Consider the following 9347-nt stretch of genomic DNA (forward strand, 5'->3'; position numbering starts at 1 on the left):
GTCTAGTATTACTTCCTTCTCTTTTACATTAAATGCAATCATTTGCATCAAAAAAGAGAAAAGTACTTTTACTGCAGATAAATTCATGCATTGGTGGTATAGTGGTGAGCATAGCTGCCTTCCAAGCAGTTGACCCAGGTTTGTTTCCAGGGCGTTGCAGAAGTGTTTTTCTAATGAAACAAGAATTGAAAAAAACATTTCATCCTATCCTCAATGTGCTCAAACCTACGACATTTCAGGCCATTATTAGCCCTGTTGAATTACGTCTCTTCATGTGTTGTTGTGGCCGAGTGGTTAAGGCGATGGACTTGAAATCCATTGTGGTTTCCCCGTGTAGGTTCAAATCCTGCCAACAACGAAGCTCTTCTAGTATTACTTCCTGCTCTTTTACAGTAAATGCAATCATTTGCATCAAATAAGAGAAAAGTACTTTTACTGCAGATAAATGCATGCAATGGTGGTATAGTAGTGAGCATAGCTGCCTTCCAAGCAGTTGACCCGGGTTCGTTTCCAGGGCGTTGCAGAAGTGTTTTTCTAATGAAACAAGAATTGAAAAAAACATTTCATCCTATCCTCAATGTGCTCAAACCTACGATATCAGGCCATTATTAGCCCTGTTGAATTACATCTCTTCATGTGTTGTTGTGGCACAGTGGTTAAGGCGATGGACTAGAAATCCATTGGGGTTTCCCTGCGTAGGTTCAAATCCTGCCAACAACTAAGCTCGTATAGTATTACTTCCTGCTCTTTTACAGTAAATGCAATATTTTTGCATCAAATAAGAGAAAAGTATTTTTACTGAGATAAATGCATGCAATGGTGGTATAGTGGTGAGCATAGCTGCCTTCCAAGCAGTTGACCGGGGTTCGATTCCCGGCCATTGCAGAAGTGTTTTCTATTAAAAAAGAATTGGAAAAAAAACATTTCATCCTATCCTCCTTGTGCTCAAACCTAAGATATCAGGCCATTATTAGTCCTGTTTTATTACTGTTTTCATGTGTTGTTGTGGCCGAGTGGTTAAGGCGATGGACTAGAAATCCATTGGGGTTTCTCTGTGTAGGTTCAAATCCTGCCAACAACTAAGCTCGTATAATATTACTTCCTGCTCTTTTACAGTAAATGCAATATTTTTGCATCAAATAAGAGAAAAGTATTTTTACTGAGATAAATGCATGTAATGGTGGTATAGTGGTGAGCATAGCTGCCTTCCAAGCAGTTGACCTGGGTTCGATTCCCGGCCATTGCAGAAGTGTTTTTATATTAAACAAGAATTGGAAAAAAAACGTTTCATCCTATGCTCAATGTGCTCAAACCTACGACATTTCAGGCCATTATTAGCCCTGTTGAATTACATCTCTTCATGTGTTGTTGTGGCCGAGTGGTTAAGGCGATGAACTAGAAATCCATTGGGGTTTCCCCGCGTAGGTTCAAATCCTGCCAACAACGAAGCTCGTCTAGTATTACTTCCTGCTCTTTTACAGTAAATGCAATCATTTGCATCAAATAAGAGAAAAGTACTTTTACTGCAGATAAATGCATGCAATGGTGGTATAGTAGTGAGCATAGCTGCCTTCCAAGCAGTTGACCCGGGTTCGTTTCCAGGGCGTTGCAGAAGTGTTTTTCTAATGAAACAAGAATTGAAAAAAACATTTCATCCTATCCTCAATGTGCTCAAACCTACGATATCAGGCCATTATTAGCCCTGTTGAATTACATCTCTTCATGTGTTGTTGTGGCAGAGTGGTTAAGGCGATGGACTAGAAATCCATTGGGGTTTCCCCGCGTAGGTTCAAATCCTGCCAACGACGAAGCTCGTCTAGTATTACTTCCTGCTCTTTTACAATAAATGCAATAATTTGCATCAAATAAGAGAAAAGTACTTTTACTGCAGATAAATGCATGCAATGGTGGTATAGTGGTGAGCATAGCTGCTTTCCAAGCAGTTGACCTGGGTTGGATTCCCGGCCATTGCAGAAGTGTTTTTCTATTAAACAAGAATTGGAAAAAAACGTTTCATCCTATGCTCAATGTGCTCAAACCTAAGATATCAGGCCATTATTAGTCCTGTTTTATTACTGTTTTCATGTGTTGTTGTGGCCGAGTGGTTAAGGCGATGGACTAGAAATCCATTGGGGTTTCCCTGCGTAGGTTCAAATCCTGCCAACAACTAAGCTCGTATAGTATTACTTCCTGCTCTTTTACAGTAAATGCAATATTTTTGCATCAAATAAGAGAAAAGTATTTTTACTGAGATAAATGCATGCAATGGTGGTATAGTGGTGAGCATAGCTGCCTTCCAAGCAGTTGACCCGGGTTTGATTCCCGGCCATTGCAGAAGTGTTTTTCTATTAAACAAGAATTGGAAAAAAACGTTTCATACTATCCTCAATGTGCTCAAACCTACAATATCAGGCCATTATTAGCCCTGTTGAATTACATCTCTTCATGTGTTGTTGTGGCCGAGTGGTTAAGGCGATGGACTTGAAATCCATTGTGGTTTCCCCGTGTAGGTTCAAATCCTGCCAACAACGAAGCTCTTCTAGTATTACTTCCTGCTCTTTTACAGTAAATGCAATCATTTGCATCAAATAAGAGAAAAGTACTTTTACTGCAGATAAATGCATGCAATGGTGGTATAGTAGTGAGCATAGCTGCCTTCCAAGCAGTTGACCCGGGTTCGTTTCCAGGGCGTTGCAGAAGTGTTTTTCTAATGAAACAAGAATTGAAAAAAACATTTCATCCTATCCTCAATGTGCTCAAACCTAAGATATCAGGCCATTATTAGTCCTGTTTTATTACTGTTTTCATGTGTTGTTGTGGCCGAGTGGTTAAGGCGATGGACTAGAAATCCATTGGGGTTTCCCTGCGTAGGTTCAAATCCTGCCAACAACTAAGCTCGTATAGTATTACTTCCTGCTCTTTTACAGTAAATGCAATATTTTTGCATCAAATAAGAGAAAAGTATTTTTACTGAGATAAATGCATGCAATGGTGGTATAGTGGTGAGCATAGCTGCCTTCCAAGCAGTTGACCCGGGTTTGATTCCCGGCCATTGCAGAAGTGTTTTTCTATTAAACAAGAATTGGAAAAAAACGTTTCATACTATCCTCAATGTGCTCAAACCTACAATATCAGGCCATTATTAGCCCTGTTGAATTACATCTATTCATGTGTTGTTGTGGCCGAGTGGTTAAGGCGATGGACTTGAAATCCATTGTGGTTTCCCCGTGTAGGTTCAAATCCTGCCAACAACGAAGCTCTTCTAGTATTACTTCCTGCTCTTTTACAGTAAATGCAATCATTTGCATCAAATAAGAGAAAAGTACTTTTACTGCAGATAAATGCATGCAATGGTGGTATAGTAGTGAGCATAGCTGCCTTCCAAGCAGTTGACCCGGGTTCGTTTCCAGGGCGTTGCAGAAGTGTTTTTCTAATGAAACAAGAATTGAAAAAAACATTTCATCCTATCCTCAATGTGCTCAAACCTACGATATCAGGCCATTATTAGCCCTGTTGAATTACATCTCTTCTTGTGTTGTTGTGGCAGAGTGGTTAAGGCGATGGACTAGAAATCCATTGGGGTTTCCCTGCGTAGGTTCAAATCCTGCCAACAACTAAGCTCGTATAGTATTACTTCCTGCTCTTTTACAGTAAATGCAATATTTTTGCATCAAATAAGAGAAAAGTATTTTTACTTAGATAAATGCATGCAATGGTGGTATTGTGGTGAGCATAGCTGCCTTCCAAGCAGTTGACCCGGGTTTGTTTCCAGGGTGTTGCAGAAGTGTTTTTCTATTAAACAAGAATTGGAAAAAAAACATTACATCCTATCCTCCAAGTGCTCAAACCTAAGATATCAGGCCATTATTAGTCCTGTTTTATTACTGTTTTTATCTGTTGTTGTGGCCGAGTGGTTAAGGCGATGGACTAGAAATCCATTGGGGTTTCCCCGCGTAGGTTCAAATCCTGCCAACAACGAAGCTCGTCTAGTATTACTCCCTGCTCTTTTACAGTAAATGCAATATTTTGCATCAAATAAGAGAAAAGTACTTTTACTGGAGATGAATGCATGCAATGGTGGTACAGTGGTGAGCATAGCTGCCTTCCATGCAGTTGACCTGGGTTCGATTCCCGGCCATTGCAGAAGTGTTTTTCTATTAAAAAATAATTGGAAAAAAAACCATTTCATCCTATCCTCCATGTGCTCAAACCTAAGATATCAGGCCATTATTAGTCCTGTTTTATTACTGTTTTCATGTGTTGTTGTGGCCGAGTGGTTAAGGCGATGGACTAGAAACTCATTGGGGTTTCCCCGGGTAGGTTCAAATCCTGCCACCGACGAAGCTCGTCTAGTATTACTTCCTGCTCTTTTACAGTAAATGCAATATTTTTCATCAAATAAGAGAAAAGTACTTTTACTGGAGATTAATGCATGCAATGGTGGTACAGTGGTGAGCATAGCTGCCTTCCAAGCAGTTGACCCGGGTTAGTTTCCAGGGCGTTGCAGAAGTGTTTTTCTAATGAAACAAGAATTGAAATAAACATTTCATACTATCCTCAATGTGCTCAAACCTACGATATCAGGCCATTATTAGCCCTGTTGAATTACGTCTCTTCATGTGTTGTTGTGGCGGAGTGATTAAGGCGATGGACTAGAAATCCATTGGGGTTCCCCAGCGTAGGTTCAAATCCTGCCAACAATGAAGCTCGTCTAGTATTACTTCCTGCTCTTTTACAGTAAATGCAATATTTTGCATCAAAAAAGAGAAAAGTACTTTTACTGCAGATAAATTCATGCAATGGTGGTATAGTGGTGAGCATAGCTGCCTTCCAAGCAGTTGACCCGGGTTCGATTCCTGGCCATTGCAGAAGTGTTTTTCTATTAAACAAGAATTGGAAAAAAACGTTTCATCCTATGCTCAATGTGCTCAAACCTACGATATTTCAGGCCATTATTAGCCCTGTTGAATTACATCTCTTCATGTGTTGTTGTGGCCCAGTGGTTAAGGCGATGGACTAGAAATCTATTTGGGTTTCCCTGCGTAGGTTCAAATCCTGCCAACAACTAAGCTCGTCTAGTATTACTTCCTGCTCTTTTACAGTAAATGCAATATTTTTGTATCAAATAAGAGAAAAATATTTTTACTGAGATAAATGCATGCAATGGTGGTATAGTGGTGAGCATAGCTGCCTTCCAAGCAGTTGACCCGGGTTCGATTCCCGGCCATTGCATTAGTGTTTTTCTATTGAACAAGAATTGGAAAAAAAAAACATTTCATCCTATCCTCCATGTGCTCAAACCTAAGATATCAGGCCATTATTAGTGCTGTTTTATTACTGTTTTCATGTGTTGTTGTGGCCCAGTGGTTAAGGCGATGGACTAGAAATCCATTGGGGTTTCCCCGCGTAGGTTCAAATCCTGCCAACAACGAAGCTCGTCTAGTATTACTTCCTGCTCTTTTACATTAAATTCAATCATTTGCATCAAAAAAGAGAAAAGTACTTTTACTGCAGATAAATTCATGCATTGGTGGTATAGTGGTGAGCATAGCTGCCTTCCAAGCAGTTGACCCGGGTTCGATTCCCGGCCATTGCAGAAGTGTTTTTATATTAAACAGGAATTGGAAAAAAAACGTTTCATCCTATGCTCAATGTGCTCAAACCTACGACATTTCAGGCCATTATTAGCCCTGTTGAATTACATCTCTTCATGTGTTGTTGTGGCCGAGTGGTTAAGGCGATGGACTAGAAATCCATTGGGGTTTCCCCGCGTAGGTTCAAATCCTGCCAACAACGAAGCTCGTCTAGTATTACTTCCTTCTCTTTTACATTAAATGCAATCATTTGCATCAAAAAAGAGAAAAGTACTTTTACTGCAGATAAATTCATGCATTGGTGGTATAGTGGTGAGCATAGCTGCCTTCCAAGCAGTTGACCCGGGTTTGATTCCTGGCCATTGCAGAAGTGTTTTTCTATTAAACAAGAATTGGAAAAAAAACATTTCATCCTATACTCAATGTGCTCAAACCTACGATATCTGGCCATTATTAGCCCTGTTGAATTACATCTCTTCATGTGTTGTTGTGGCGGAGTGGTTAAGGCGATGGACTAGAAATCCATTGGGGTTCCCCCGCATAGGTTCAAATCCTGCCAACAACGAAGCTCGTCTAGTATTACTTCCTGCTCTTTTACAGTAAATGCAATATTTTGCATCAAATAAGAGAAAAGTACTTTTACTGCAGATAAATTCATGCAATGGTGGTATAGTGGTGAGCATAGCTGCCTTCCAAGCAGTTGACCCGGGTTCGATTCCCGGCCATTGCAGAAGTGTTTCTCTATTAAACAAGAATTGGAAAAAAAACATTTCATCCTATCCTCAATCTGCTCAAACCTACAATATCAGGCCATTATTAGCCCTGTTGAATTACATCACTACATGTGTTGTTGTGGCCGAGTGGTTAAGGCGATGGACTTGAAATCCATTGTGGTTTCCCCGTGTAGGTTCAAATCCTGCCAACAACGAAGCTCGTCTAGTATTACTTCCTGCTCTTTTACAGTAAATGCAATCATTTGCATCAAATAAGAGAAAAGTACTTTTACTGCAGATAAATGCATGCAATGGTGGTATAGTGGTGAGCATAGCTGCCTTCCAAGCAGTTGACCCGGGTTTGATTCCCGGCCATTGCAGAAGTGTTCTTCTATTAAACAAGAATTGGAAAAAAAACATTTCATCCTATACTCAATGTGCTCAAACCTACGATATCTGGCCATTATTAGCCCTGTTGAATTACATCTCTTCATGTGTTGTTGTGGCGGAGTGGTTAAGGCGATGGACTAGAAATCCATTGGGGTTCCCCCGCATAGGTTCAAATCCTGCCAACAACGAAGCTTGTCTAGTATTACTTCCTGCTCTTTTACAGTAAATGCAATATTTTGCATCAAATAAGAGAAAAGTACTTTTACTGCAGATAAATTCATGCAATGGTGGTATAGTGGTGAGCATAGCTGCCTTCCAAGCAGTTGACCCGGCTTCGATTCCCGGCCATTGCAGAAGTGTTTTTCTATTAAACAAGAATTGGAAAAAAAACATTTCATCCTATCCTCAATCTGCTCAAACCTACAATATCAGGCCATTATTAGCCCTGTTGAATTACATCACTACATGTGTTGTTGTGGCCGAGTGGTTAAGGCGATGGTCTTGAAATCCATTGTGGTTTCCCCGTGTAGGTTCAAATCCTGCCAACAACGAAGCTCTTCTAGTATTACTTCCTGCTCTTTTACAGTAAATGCAATCATTTGCATCAAATAAGAGAAAAGTACTTTTACTGCAGATAAATGCATGCAATGGTGGTATAGTAGTGAGCATAGCTGCCTTCCAAGCAGTTGACCCGGGTTCGTTTCCAGGGTGTTGCAGAAGGGTTTTTCTAATGAAACAAGAATTGAAAAAAACATTTCATCCTATCCTCAATGTGCTCAAACCTACGATATCAGGCCATTATTAGCCCTGTTGAATTACATCTCTTCATGTGTTGTTGTGGCGGAGTGGTTAAGGTGATGGACTAGAAATCCATTGGGGTTTCCCCGCGTAGGTTCAAATCCTGCCAACGACAAAGTTCGTCTAGTATTACTTCCTGCTCTTTTACAATAAATGCAATCATTTGCATCAAATAAGAGAAAAGTACTTTTACTGCAGATAAATGCATGCAATGGTGGTATAGTGGTGAGCATAGCTGCTTTCTAAGCAGTTGACCTGTGTTGGATTCCCGGCCATTGCAGAAGTGTTTTTCTATTAAACAAGAATTGGAAAAAAACGTTTCATCCTATGCTCAATGTGCTCAAACCTACGATATTTCAGGCCATTATTAGCCCTGTTGAATTACATCTCTTCATGTGTTGTTGTGGCCCAGTGGTTAAGGCGATGGACTAGAAATCCATTTGGGTTTCCCTGCGTAGGTTCAAATCCTGCCAACAACGAAGCTCGTCTAGTATCTCTTCCTGCTCTTTTACAGTAAATGCAATATTTTTGCATCAAATAAGAGAAAAGTATTTTTACTGAGATATATGCATGCAATGGTGGTATAGTGGTGAGCATAGCTGCCTTCCAAGTAGTTGACCCGCGTTCGATTCCCGGCCATTGCAGAAGTGTTTTTCTATTAAACAAGAATTGGAAAAAAAAAACATTTCATCCTATCCTCCATGTGCTCAAACCTAAGATATCAGGCCATTATTAGTCCTGTTTTATTACTGTTTTCATGTGTTGTTGTGGCCCAGTGGTTAAGGCAATGGACTAGAAATCCATTGGGGTTTCCCCGCGTAGGTTCAAATCCTGCCAACAACGAAGCTCGTCTAGTATTACTTCCTGCTCTTTTACATTAAATTCAATCATTTGCATCAAAAAAGAGAAAAGTACTTTTACTGCAGATAAATTCATGCATTGGTGGTATAGTGGTGAGCATAGCTGCCTTCCAAGCAGTTGACCCGGGTTCGATTCCCGGCCATTGCAGAAGTGTTTTTCTATTAAACAAGAATTTGAAAAAAACATTTCATCCTATCCTCCATGTACTCAAACCTAAGATATCAGGCCATTATTAGTGCTGTTTTATTACTGTTTCAATGTGTTGTTGTGGCCGAGTGGTTAAGGCGATGGACTAGAAATCCATTGGGGTTTCCCCGCGTAGGTTCAAATCCTGCCAACAACGAAGCTCGTCTAGTATTACTTCCTGCTCTTTTACATTAAATGCAATCATTTGCATCAAATAAGAGAAAAGTACTTTTACTGCAGATAAATTCATGCATTGGTGGTATAGTGGTGACCATAGCTGCCTTCCAAGCAGTTGACCCGGGTTCGATTCCTGGCCATTGCAGAAGTGTTTTTCTATTAAACAAGAATTGGAAAAAAACGTTTCATCCCATACTCAATGTGCTTGTACCTACGCTATCAGGCCATTATTACTTACTGTTGTATTACTCTTTCCATGTGTTGTTGTGACCGAGTGGTTAAGGCGATGGACTAGAAGTCCATTGTGGTCTCCCTGCGTAGGTTCAAATCCTGCCAACAATTAACGTAGTCTAATATTACTTCCTGCTCTTTTACATTAAATGCAATCATTAACATCAAATAAGAGAAAGGTATTTTTACTGGAGATAAATGCATCTAATGGTGATATAATGGTGTACATAGCTTCTTTCCAAGCAGTTGACCTAGGTTCGATTCCCAGCCATAGCAGAAGACTTCCCCGCGTAGTTTTATAGGCTTCCGACAATGCAGCTCCTGTTGTTGCAGTGGCATTTATTTGCATATCACAGCATATTTTGTCAGAAATTCATCACAACTGTAATGATCTATG

The 9347-nt window shown here is 40.2% G+C and overlaps 22 non-coding genes across 22 annotated transcripts; all 22 read left to right on the forward strand.

Moving 5' to 3' along the window:
* The first annotated feature begins 276 nt into the window (after positions 1-276).
* Positions 277-358, forward strand: trnas-uga (transfer RNA serine (anticodon UGA)). Its single transcript has one exon. It is a non-coding gene; the product is annotated as a tRNA-Ser (tRNA).
* An 816-nt stretch (positions 359-1174) lies between these two features.
* Positions 1175-1246, forward strand: trnag-ucc (transfer RNA glycine (anticodon UCC)). Its single transcript has one exon. It is a non-coding gene; the product is annotated as a tRNA-Gly (tRNA).
* Positions 1247-2087: 841 nt separating this feature from the next.
* Positions 2088-2169, forward strand: trnas-aga (transfer RNA serine (anticodon AGA)). The gene has a single exon. It is a non-coding gene; the product is annotated as a tRNA-Ser (tRNA).
* Positions 2170-2262: 93 nt separating this feature from the next.
* On the forward strand, positions 2263-2334 carry trnag-ucc (transfer RNA glycine (anticodon UCC)). Its single transcript has one exon. It is a non-coding gene; the product is annotated as a tRNA-Gly (tRNA).
* Positions 2335-2449: 115 nt separating this feature from the next.
* trnas-uga (transfer RNA serine (anticodon UGA)) lies at positions 2450-2531 on the forward strand. Its single transcript has one exon. It is a non-coding gene; the product is annotated as a tRNA-Ser (tRNA).
* A 279-nt stretch (positions 2532-2810) lies between these two features.
* Positions 2811-2892, forward strand: trnas-aga (transfer RNA serine (anticodon AGA)). The gene has a single exon. It is a non-coding gene; the product is annotated as a tRNA-Ser (tRNA).
* A 93-nt stretch (positions 2893-2985) lies between these two features.
* trnag-ucc (transfer RNA glycine (anticodon UCC)) lies at positions 2986-3057 on the forward strand. Its single transcript has one exon. It is a non-coding gene; the product is annotated as a tRNA-Gly (tRNA).
* A 115-nt stretch (positions 3058-3172) lies between these two features.
* trnas-uga (transfer RNA serine (anticodon UGA)) lies at positions 3173-3254 on the forward strand. Its single transcript has one exon. It is a non-coding gene; the product is annotated as a tRNA-Ser (tRNA).
* A 642-nt stretch (positions 3255-3896) lies between these two features.
* On the forward strand, positions 3897-3978 carry trnas-aga (transfer RNA serine (anticodon AGA)). Its single transcript has one exon. It is a non-coding gene; the product is annotated as a tRNA-Ser (tRNA).
* A 93-nt stretch (positions 3979-4071) lies between these two features.
* On the forward strand, positions 4072-4143 carry trnag-ucc (transfer RNA glycine (anticodon UCC)). Its single transcript has one exon. It is a non-coding gene; the product is annotated as a tRNA-Gly (tRNA).
* Positions 4144-4796: 653 nt separating this feature from the next.
* trnag-ucc (transfer RNA glycine (anticodon UCC)) lies at positions 4797-4868 on the forward strand. Its single transcript has one exon. It is a non-coding gene; the product is annotated as a tRNA-Gly (tRNA).
* A 292-nt stretch (positions 4869-5160) lies between these two features.
* On the forward strand, positions 5161-5232 carry trnag-ucc (transfer RNA glycine (anticodon UCC)). The gene has a single exon. It is a non-coding gene; the product is annotated as a tRNA-Gly (tRNA).
* A 117-nt stretch (positions 5233-5349) lies between these two features.
* trnas-aga (transfer RNA serine (anticodon AGA)) lies at positions 5350-5431 on the forward strand. Its single transcript has one exon. It is a non-coding gene; the product is annotated as a tRNA-Ser (tRNA).
* Positions 5432-5524: 93 nt separating this feature from the next.
* On the forward strand, positions 5525-5596 carry trnag-ucc (transfer RNA glycine (anticodon UCC)). The gene has a single exon. It is a non-coding gene; the product is annotated as a tRNA-Gly (tRNA).
* A 118-nt stretch (positions 5597-5714) lies between these two features.
* trnas-aga (transfer RNA serine (anticodon AGA)) lies at positions 5715-5796 on the forward strand. The gene has a single exon. It is a non-coding gene; the product is annotated as a tRNA-Ser (tRNA).
* A 456-nt stretch (positions 5797-6252) lies between these two features.
* trnag-ucc (transfer RNA glycine (anticodon UCC)) lies at positions 6253-6324 on the forward strand. Its single transcript has one exon. It is a non-coding gene; the product is annotated as a tRNA-Gly (tRNA).
* Positions 6325-6440: 116 nt separating this feature from the next.
* trnas-uga (transfer RNA serine (anticodon UGA)) lies at positions 6441-6522 on the forward strand. Its single transcript has one exon. It is a non-coding gene; the product is annotated as a tRNA-Ser (tRNA).
* Positions 6523-6615: 93 nt separating this feature from the next.
* Positions 6616-6687, forward strand: trnag-ucc (transfer RNA glycine (anticodon UCC)). The gene has a single exon. It is a non-coding gene; the product is annotated as a tRNA-Gly (tRNA).
* Positions 6688-7166: 479 nt separating this feature from the next.
* Positions 7167-7248, forward strand: trnas-uga (transfer RNA serine (anticodon UGA)). The gene has a single exon. It is a non-coding gene; the product is annotated as a tRNA-Ser (tRNA).
* Positions 7249-8256: 1008 nt separating this feature from the next.
* trnas-aga (transfer RNA serine (anticodon AGA)) lies at positions 8257-8338 on the forward strand. Its single transcript has one exon. It is a non-coding gene; the product is annotated as a tRNA-Ser (tRNA).
* A 93-nt stretch (positions 8339-8431) lies between these two features.
* trnag-ucc (transfer RNA glycine (anticodon UCC)) lies at positions 8432-8503 on the forward strand. Its single transcript has one exon. It is a non-coding gene; the product is annotated as a tRNA-Gly (tRNA).
* Positions 8504-8617: 114 nt separating this feature from the next.
* trnas-aga (transfer RNA serine (anticodon AGA)) lies at positions 8618-8699 on the forward strand. The gene has a single exon. It is a non-coding gene; the product is annotated as a tRNA-Ser (tRNA).
* The last annotated feature ends 648 nt before the right edge of the window (positions 8700-9347 follow it).

Source organism: Callionymus lyra, chromosome 17 (assembly GCF_982586985.1).
Source record: "Callionymus lyra chromosome 17, fCalLyr1.hap1.1, whole genome shotgun sequence".
NCBI classification, from domain to species: Eukaryota; Metazoa; Chordata; class Actinopteri; order Syngnathiformes; family Callionymidae; genus Callionymus; species Callionymus lyra.